Source organism: Nestor notabilis, unplaced genomic scaffold, assembly GCF_000696875.1.
Source record: "Nestor notabilis isolate BGI_N333 unplaced genomic scaffold, ASM69687v1 scaffold8533, whole genome shotgun sequence".
In the NCBI taxonomy this organism is placed as follows: Eukaryota; Metazoa; Chordata; class Aves; order Psittaciformes; family Psittacidae; genus Nestor; species Nestor notabilis.
In genome coordinates, this window is record NW_009921457.1 from 12871 (window position 1) to 23419 (window position 10549).

Below are 10549 nucleotides of genomic sequence, written 5' to 3' on the forward strand. Positions count from 1 at the left end.
ATGAGCAGAGTGCTATTGCTTGTGGTCCTTGCCAGGTCATACAGAGCCCCCACAGTACAAACTCCACTCACCTCCCTGCGCCTTCTTGAGCCTCCCCAGCACCTCACTCTGCCTTGTGACCCCTGCCAGCCTGGCACTTTCTGCAGGGCTGCAGGACAGTGAGCTCATGGGGTCACATCTCCATGCTAACTTGGTCCCAGCTCAGGTGCAAAGCGCTGTGCGTAGCAAGCTACAGGCATTTACACATGGGCAGAAGTCAGGGTTTTAACAGCCACCCAGCTATTAGGATTTGATTAAGCAGTGCTTCTAGTGTGCAGATACGGGGTGGGGAAAGATGTGTGTGGAGTAGGGGAGGGCACTGGAATGTGTGGGTTTGGTCATATCAGGATGTGTGGTCTGGAGGGACCCAAGTGCACCAGCTGAGGTTGCACCCCATCTCCCACTCCAGACCTGGCAGACTTGGCTGGGGGTTGGCTGTACATGGGCTGTGAGGTCCCTGTGTGGGAGAGGAGCCATGGTGCTGCATGAGGACTATGTGGGAGGGCTGTTGCTGCCATGAGACATGGGAAGCTGTTGCACAGAGATAACGCGTAACTTCATTGCTGATGCTGGTGGTGTGAATAGCATCACTGTTGTGACATTTTGGTCCTGCTCTGGCTTGAAGCAGGCTTTTCCCTGGTCTCACCCATCCCAAGAAAGGGGAGGCTCAAAGCACTGGGTATGCATGGCTGTTATGCCTGGCATTCTGGGTGCAGTGCTCGAGGCTCTCTTTCAGCCTCCTACTTAAGCCATGGTAAGCACAGTCAGATTTCATCTCCAGGAGAACACTGGTTTTTTTAGGCCAAAGGGAAGCCAAGACCTATTGCCTGCCTGTTGGCTCATGCAGAAGAAGCCAGCAGGAAGCCAGGCAGATTTCCGCACAGCCTTATTGCCTTCTTCCCACCACTGCCAGTGAGATTTGCTTTAGTTCATTTCCTTTAGGACTTGTCTGATGGGAAGGCACCTCGCTGTGAGATTTCCAGCTGGAAATTCATGAAGTGAACAGACTGGGAAACTACAGAGGGAGGAAACTGGCAGGGGCTGGAGGTGGAAAAGAGCAAGGCTGGGTCGGGAGCAGCCTCCTCCAGTCATGTACCAAGGCTGAGTCATGGCAGCAGGACTGGGCCATCAGCCTTGCTGAGCTGAGGGCAAGCCATCAACTTGAATGCCTGCTGGTGCCCCTGGACTGCCACTGAAATGGCCCCAGCCTCCTGCAAGGGGTGTCCCACCTGGGCCATCCTGCTTGGCTTCACCCACTGCTGCCCATGCTCCAGCTCCAGGTGTGGTCCACACCCCTGCCTGGCTCCTCATGCTTAGCATAGCCAGCCACCAACACCCTGCAGGGACAGGGAGGTATCTACACCTCCAGAGGAGGGCTAGCTTAAACACAGCAAGGGCTTTAGGGTGGGCAGCTCCACTTGAGTTTTGCTACAGGTCTGCTTGTGGGAAACCCTTGTGAGAGGAGCTCCCTCCTTTTAAGCTTGGAGATGACTTCTGGAGAACAGCTCAGGAATGTGGGAGGGACTGGTGTCACAGCTCCCTTCTCGGACCTGGCCAGAGGCTCAGGGCTGAAGGAGCTGCCTGCCCTTCTTTCAACCCGCTTTGTCTTTTCTTGGCCTCAGGACCAACTTGGAGGGAATTCCTTTTTTTTTCCTTTTTGCCTGCAATATCCTCCCTCAGTGCTGTGGATGAGCTCCTGATGGTATTTGCTCCAGACAGGACCTCCGCCCCCTCAGGGAGCTCACTGCTGCAGAATGCATGCAGGCAGTGTGCTGCTTTCAGCCCATGTAGCTGTAGGGCTATGGCTGACAATGGCAGGGTTGGATAGATCTCCGCTCCATCCTGAAGAGACTGGGGGCGTTATCCATTAACCAGGGGAGGAGGCAGACCAATAGCAACACAACCGAGCTATTAAGAAGCAATCCACGCTTCCCTGCAGCTTCTCCTTCCCACCTTCACACCTGCTCCTCGTGGCAATGCAAGGCTGGTGTGTCTGTGTGGTGAACCACATCAGGGCACTGATCTACCAACACGTTCCTAGACAGGTCTGTTACCCTGGGGGCAGTGGGTGTGGGCTTCCCAAGCGATGTGGAGCAGGAGCTGTGCCTTGCGGAGGGTCAAGGGAGCTGGTGTAGGGCCTTGTGCTCCCCTGCGTGGGCTCTGCAGCTGGGCTTGGTCCAAAAGAGGGGACTTTGTCCAGAAACAAAATCCAACAGCAGTGAAAATCCTGGCCCTCAATAAACAAACACAAGTCATCCGGCAAGCTGTCCCTCCCTTCCTTCTCCTGTGTCTGCGAGGGATGATGTGGAGTGCCAGAATGGGATCCCTTCACCAGGACTCGGCCCCTGGGCACCCTATCACCCAGCATTGCTGTGGGAGCGCATCAGCGTCCAAACGTGTTCAGGCACCTGGGCAGGCTCCAGCAGGATGCCTTGCCAGATGGCCAGCACATCTTGATGAAGGTTATGGTACCGTCAGGGTGTCTCAGGGCTGCCCTCATCTCCTGTGCTCCCCAGATCAACACGGGGGAGGACCAGTGCCAGCGCCTGCAAAGTGCTGTTTCCACATTAGCAGAGCACTCAGTGGCTCTCATGCAGGGTTCTCCGTGCTTCCTTGAGGCATCCCTGAGGATGCTCATAGTCCCAGGCAACACAGGACCTCATGGCTGTAGTACACAGGGTAGTGGCTGGTTGCAGGGATGTGGCAGTGCCTCCAGGTTGGGAATTGGAGGGGATGCGACTTGCCCTTTCCCAACTTGCCACAGGCTTATTATTGTCAGTTGTGTGGGAGACTGTTTTGCCAGGGTTTGGGCAGAAGCAAGGATGAGCTCCTAGCCTCCTATTGGCTCTCCCTGCCTGGTCCTACTCACATAAAGCTTCTCCTGTTTGCCATGGGTTTGTCGAGGCCAGTGCAAAGATCGTGAGGTTTGGGCTCTTACTTATTCTCTCCAAAGCATGTGTCCCCCTGGAGCCTTGCTCTGGCTCCACATGTGAGGCCCAAGTCCTGCCAGGCTGTCTGGGGAAGCTGAGCTGTTCAGGGAGGAGGGAAGAGGGTGCCAGCGGTGGTATTTCCGCTCTGGATGTTTACTCCAAGTCCTTTGCTTGCTCCACACCACTGATGGCATGCTGCCACCTTGGCTTCCCATGCCCCGGCCCACAGACCGTGTGCTGCCTAAACGGCTCTTTTGGAGCTGCCGCAGAGCAGGGACGTGGCAAGCCTGTCTCTCAGTGGGCAGCGTCTTCCCCTAAGCCTGGTTTAAGATCCACTGGGAAATGTGCAGGCGTGTGTGGCTTCTCAAGGAGGAGACCCAGCCAGGGCACCCATTGTTTCTCCCTCCTTTTCTTTCTGGGGATATGGGGGTGCCCCTTGGCTAAGGGTGACAGATATGAACCACTTCCTGGAGCAGAGCTGCCATGACCCCATCCATTGTGAAATGGCTGTATTTAGCAGCTGAAGCGTTAGGGCTTTGAGAGATACTGCGGCTGTCCGGACAATGAGCAGGATCTTGGCAGGACAGGCAGCTGGCAGAGGGACCACGGCAGGTGCCAAATCCTGCTTCCCTGCTTGCCATCCCCTTTCCCAGTCAGGCTGCGGACATTCCATGTGGAAAGCAGCAGGCAGCCAGGGCCCCTGTTCCTGTGCTGGCCTACAAGTGAAATGCCGCTTTGGTCTGCAGGGGCCCAAAATAGCCCTTGTGTTCCTGTCCTGGCTGCCTGGCACAACTGACACGTGGAGGAAGGAGCCAACCTCGACCTGCCACAAGCCTGGTTGTGGTTGTCCCCAGCGCCTCTGTCCCAGCCTCAGCCAGGGGTCAGCAGGGAGGAATCGCCCTCCAAGGGCTGGGAGCTGGGGAGATGCTGGAAGCAGCTGTGCGGCCTGGACCAGCCTCTAGAAAATTGCCAGTGGGGGCAGAATGAGCCCTGCCCGGCCGCGCTGGCAGCCTGCTGCAGTCCTTCCGCTGAGTGCGTGCAGGGGCAAGGCATGCCCCATTCAGCTCTGGGGATGCTCTCCCACATGGGGAGAGGGGGGACCCAGGTGAGGCGACGGAACAGCACGGGCCAGGTTCGTGTGGATCAGTGGCTCCCTCTGGGTGCAGGCAGCTCTTGCGCCCTGAGGGTCCTGCCTGCCTGCTGACAGCTCTGCACATTTGCATCCGGCACTAGCTCCATATGGAAAGCAGCCAGAGCTGGAAGGACAGAGCATGTTTGGGGTTGAGTTATACTGTCCAGGCCTCCTATGTCAGGGGCTCTGTGCATAGAGAGGGTTCCATGTACAGCTTGGGGAAGGATTTAAAGGGGCTTTCCAATGATTTCACAGCCCCCCCTGCCTTGCTGCTCACTTCAGGGCTGTTTTGAGGAGCTCCTGGCTGCAGCGTAAGCTGTCCCCATCCTTCTCCGCCAGCCCTCACCGCAGGTTGCTCTGTGCTCCGCTCCTTTCCATTGCTCCTGGCCTGGCTCCTTCTTGGGTCTGCCAGGTCTGAACTCAGCCCTGGCGCCAGGAATGGAGGAATCCTCTCCATTCCCTATCCCAGCACCCTGGGGCCACCAATAGCGTGTGACTTCCTGCAGGGCTGCTTTTCTTCTCCAGTACTGCTCCTGAGTGGTGACCTTGGAATAGCCACATGTTGCAGGTAGTTATGGACCTACCAAGCCCAGGAGAAGGCAGGGTATGGAGAAACTCATCTTTCCCTGCTTTCATTCCTCAGCCATGGGTCTTTTCTCATGGGTTTCTTCTCATGCATTCATTGAGTCCTTGTCTTCAGGCTTGTCTGGCCACAAGCTGTTTTGTTCTCATCCTCTCTTGCTCTGTGCTCCCTGTTATGGGTCTCACCTTCATTCCTTTCAGCTGCAGACATGAGGGGGGAAAACGGGGACACTGTCCTGTAGGCTCAGCCCATCCCTCTGACATGCTGTAGTTGCTGCCCAAGGTGCGGCCAAGCAAGATACTGTCAGCACAGATGGGGATTCCTCTTGAGCAAGCCCAAGGATGACTCAGGGGGAGCTACTAAAGCAAGAAATCCATCTGGCAGCCATGCCCCAGGGGGTCTTACCTAAGTGCTGCCCCAGCCCACCAGGGAGCATCCCTCTTCCCACCCAACTGGCTGGAAATAAGGAGTGTCACTGCCTGTGGGGGAGCCAGGAGCCAGTACTGTGCCTTGTGCTGTGTCATGGTTGGAATTGCCTCTGTCCATGCATGGTTCTCCTGGTATGTGGTGGCCTGTGCCACTGCTGCACCAAGTCCCAGGTATGGAGATGCAAGAAGGACCCGCTCCCACCTCGGGGCTGCCTCTGGCCACTCCAGCTGATTTTTACATTAATGGTGTCCCGTTGCTCTCCCCAGGGTCCTGTAAGGTTTTCTCCATTGGGAAGCGGAAACCTGGTTTCCTCCCATTGTGTCTCTTCCCGCCGCAGCCCCCATGCCAACCCTGGGGAGCACCCCTTCCCTCAGCACGCCCCCTTCCCATGGCCCCTGGGCAGCACCTCCACTGACCATGCTAGCACCCCTGGGGTGCTCAGACCAGGCCTGCAGACATGGAAGGTCCAGCTGGCTGCAGAGGATGCCAGGTGAGGATGAAGGTCTGGGGCAAGGAAGCTCTCCCCGGTGCTCCTTGAACCCATGGGAAGCCATGGGCAGGTGGTACGTGCACGGTGTGAGCCTCTGTGCCTGCCCCTAGCAGGTCACCCCACCACACCTCCCCTGTAGCTGCTCAGGGGTGCTTGGAGGCACCATCCAGGTCCTAGAGTTGATTTCTGCAGCTGCTTTAAGTAGAGCCCTGAGCAAATCCTTCCCTCCACTCTTGGGAGAAAGGGTCTTCATTTTTCTGAATTTCCAACAAATGGAGGCCAAACCTAGCCCCGGAAAAACATGCCTCTTTCCCCAGCCTGCCCAGAAGCAGGTCAAGGTTGTGGCTTGAAGAGAATGCTGTTTCCTCTCCGGGGACAACAGCCTAGCGGGTGCCATTAAGGAAACTAGTTCCTTGGAAGAGCTTCTGCAAATCCTGTCTCTGCAAACAGGCTCCCAAGAGCAGCTTATCTCTCCCTGTCTGACGTTGCCTCAGAAATGACGTCCCTCCTCAGCTCCTGCCCCCCCCGAGCGCTGTATCTCCTCCTGTACCCCTGAACCACTGGCCTTGGGGCAGGCAACTGCTCCAATGTATGTGGGGCTTTTCCTGCCTCTCCTAAGTCTGCAGTGTCCCCGCAGTCCTGTGGCCTGAAGTGACCAGGAGCAAGAGTCTGCAACCAAGCTGCCCTGCTGGTAAGCTCCTTGCTGTGACATTAAAATCTATCCCCTGCAGCATTTGATGGGATGCTGAGCAGGAGCACCCATCTCCACTCCAGGGGCTTGTGTGGGTGCCTGGAGGGTTTTTCTCAGGACAAAGGGTTTGCCTGGGCTTGGGCACTCACTGGGTGCTGAGGAGAAAGGTGTGTGCATTTATCATGGGGCTGCCATCACTAAGACCTCCTTGTTGGTATGGGGTATTGAGACGGGAAACCCACTCAGCAGCCCTGGCGGGGAGGCGGATGGCCATGGCCTTGTGGGACTTGGTGATGGGTGGAAGAGCTGCGTTACCTGGGGTAGTTTTAGGGCTGTCTGTGCCCCATCACTGCCCGCTCCCCTCTCCCTGGTGGGAAGCCCTACAGAGACAGCACTGGAGTTCTACCGGGCCCTGGGGAATTTGCCTCGCAGATGGACTGCTTTACGTGCAGCCCCTGGGGAGCCTCCTGGGGCTCCTTGAACCCTCCAGATAAGGGCCTCAGCAGCTGTCTGATGTGCGCGGTTCAAAACACACCACAGGGCTGAACGCTCCCCCCGCACCACCCGGCAGCCGAGATAACGGTGGGGGCTGGGAGCCTCCATAGCTTCGGCTCTGCCAGGAGCGCCACAAGCTGAAGGCAGAGCGGGTCTAGCGCTGCCTCTCCTCTTGCCCTTGAGGGAGCAGAGGGAGCAAGGTGAAGCAGGTCAGAAACATTGCCCAAGGACCGTCACCTCATTAAGGTCCTCATGGGCTGCCTTGCAGGAGGTTTTATTCTGCCTGCCAGGCCCTGGCAATGCAGAGAGGTTTGTCTGCAGGCAGCAAGGCAAGGGAGGATGCAGAAATGTTCCCATCCTGCTCCCCTGGTAAATGAACTCCCTCCTCAGGATGGAGGCACGAGCAGCGCTGGGGGAGCGGATGGCGCAGCCTGTTGCAGAGAGGCAGGGCTCAGAAAGGAGAACAATAATAATAGGAAGTGCTATCAGCTGTCTCATGGAAACTGTTCACAAGGCACACCAGGAGTAGGAAGCCTGCTGCAGTCCATTGAAGGGATGGGGTATCAGAGGAATAGAGGATGTAGCAGAAAAGCCAGATGAAGCTTTTGCTTCTGTTTGCTCCAGGAGAGTTTCTTCCCCAGAAGAGTTTCTTCTGGGGGGCTCCTCAGAGCATCTGCAGAGGAAAGGTTAGAAAGCAAAGCCTGAACAGCAACAAGTTGCTAGGGCAAGGCTTTGTTCACCAGAAGGAAAAGGAGGGTGAACCAGCTGGCTGTCACGTGTGGCCTCTGGTCATTCATTCACAACTGCACCAGCCCCTGGGGACTGGGAGGGGGGAAAGATGTGATGTTTGTTTCTAAGAAAGGCTTGAAGGAACTTCATGGAAAAGCTGAGTAGTGAATCTGCTGCGTGTCCTGGGTGTCTGTGCAGGGACGGGGTCCACGGGCAGCCAGGGAGGCTCCTGCTGAGGGGCCCCCAAGCTGGGGCAGCACTTAGTAGGGACTTGGCTCAGGGTGCCCACACTGCTTCCCAAAAGACATTCAGTCAGGGCTTTCAGCCCAGTTTTTAAGGGAACTGGCTGGTCAAGAGGGGAGGTCCCCATAAGGTTCCATAATTGGTACAAAAACAGGAAGGAGGGTGTAGGAGTCAGTGGTCAGTTGCTGCATTGGGTCCCATGGTTTTTCAGTGCGTTCGTGAGTGACCTGGAAAAGGGAATGAGCAATGAGATGACAGGGCTTGCTGAGGTGATTGGATTACTCAGGTTCAGGAGGACAAGTGCCAGCTAGGAAGAGTACAGAAGACCATTACAACACTGGGTGGTAGGCAGATGAAATTCAGTTTAGATAAATATCAACCAATAGAGGAGGCAGGGGAAACAAAAAGCCCCAAATCCACAAACAGGATTACACAGTGAGCTGGTCAGTTGCAGCAAGGCCTGCAGCTATTTCTGGTAGCTTGGTGTGCATAAAAACACATCATAGAATCATCTTCTTGAGAAACAAGGCAGGAAAGCCATGTGCTGCTCTTCAGATTGGCATCTCACCCCCTCACAGTACCTGCGTGCCCCCAGCCCTAGTGTCTCTGGAAGGGTCGAGGGGAAGGTTGGGAGGGAAGCAGCAAGGAGGACCGAAGGCGTGGAGCTCTGCCTGGATGACTAAGTGAGTTAGAATTTCTGTGTTTGGAAAACGTGCTGTAGGGTGGATACAATCCAGGCCTGTAAAGCCTCGGCTGGCATGGAGAAGCCACTCCAGTGTTCATCCACCCTTTGATGGAGAGTGTAAGAGAGCCCCAGCTGAGGCTCTGTGCATGGGAAGAGATGCTCTTGCTCAGAGGCTCCAGAATTAGAGGGGTAAGCAGAGATTTCATGGAAATGAAAACCACTGTGGGCTGCAAAACATATCAACAATGCATCCCTCCCAGCTCAGAGGCCGGGGGAGCCATCAGGGAGTTAGTCTATGCCTGTGCCATTCTTGTCCTCTGATAGAGACAAGCTTTTGAGCCAGACTGGCCTCTGATTTGACCCAGGGAGGACTTGCATTTTGGGAGGACTTGCATTTGTCCCAACGCTGCAGTAATGGTGCACAATTGTGCACACTCATACATCTTGTGCAATACCAGCACGTGTGCTCACAGCTAGTGGCTGAAGGTGGAGGCAGGCAGGACGCTGCCCAGCAGGCTGGTTCCCTGGACCCCAGCACAAGGTAGGAGGACCTGAGAGTGGTAGGGTCAGAGTTTAGGCATGCACATGAAACCTCATGAAACAGGTGGTCTCTGAATGTTTCACATCCTCCAGCTGAGTCATGGCCACCAGCGCTTCATGCCAGCTTGTTCCCTGCCCACAGTAAACCTGGATGTGCCCCCATCCTGGTGTCACCCAGGGATGAGCGGATGTAGGGGATGGGGTGAAGCCTGGTGAGGCACCTGGCCCAGCTCCATCTTGGCCGCGCTCAGAGGAAGCAATGACCTTATCCCTGCAAAGTGATCCTCTGCAAGTGGTGGCAGGAGGACATGGGGTGCTCGCTATCAGAGCAGCTGGCAGCCCCATGTCTAGGGACTGCAAGGACAGTGCTATGCTTGGTGTGGCGTAAAGGCCTTTTCTTCAAAGAGCTGGTGGTTCTGGGAGTATCATGCCTACCCCAGCACCATGAGATTGCTCCGGAGCGGAAAGCCAAGCGTGTGCTGCGCTCACCGCTGGTGAAAGCAGCAGAACCAGGAGAATAGGCAGCGCGTAGGAAGGGGGAGGCAGGGACATCTTGAAAGCCTCGTGACAAATGGCTGTGGGCAGGCGTGGCTGTCGTGCAGTGCAAGTTCTGCAGAGGTTGGGCGGTTTTGGTGATGGCTGGCACTAGCTGGCATGGGCTCCCAGGGCTTGGCTGGCAATGGGATTGAGTATGGCCCAATACACAGGTGTCACTTAGCATCTGTCAAGGCCTCTGTGTGGCATGAATAGGCAATTAAAATTGTGCCATCTCTTGTTGTACCTGCTCAGAGGTGCTAGCCTGAGGTTTCTTAAGCCCCATTCCTTGCTATCTTGCTCCTTCTGCTTACAAATCAATTCCGAGGGGATAAGACAGACAGTTCTACGCCCAGGAATAAAATGGATGGCCTCACGACAAGGTCCATCATCATTCCTCCTTTTCCTTGTCCCCAGGCTGTGCAGCCACCAAGCTGGTGACTAGGTTAAACATCAGGGGACTCCTCCAGGAGGCGGTTAGAGCTGTGCTGTGCCAGCCTGGCATCTGGAAGGTGGCCTTCATCCCTTGGTCCCTTATGTCCCCATGTCCCTTACAGTAGGGCTGCTCTTTGTGGGTTGGGAGCAGGGTTTGCCACCTGCTGCTGGTGTTGGTTTGTGTTTGCTGTAGGGTTGTTTGTATGAGTGGTGGCTGGACGTGTTTCCTGCTGTAATGAGTGCTGACCCAGGTGCCCCTTGGCACAAAGGCACCAGCTCTTAGTGGAAAAAAATAGGAGGCACTTAGTGAAGTGAGACAGAAAACAAACAGAGCAGGCGGGAGGCTGTGTCCAGCAGTGCCTGTGGGGAGGTCGGGCTCCTGACGCAAGGATGCGGGTGCTCTGCAGATGGAAGCTGGAGATGGCTGGGAAGTGGCATGGTGGAGCGCCCTGCCCAGCACCCGCAGCCATGCTCTCTGCCTCCTCCGCAATGCCCCTGGCTCCACAGCTCTCTTCCCTCGCTCCCTTGGCCGGGCAGCAGGACCCGGCCCTGTGCCAGCTCTGGTACCTGACACCTCTTCTCCTCCTCCGCGGA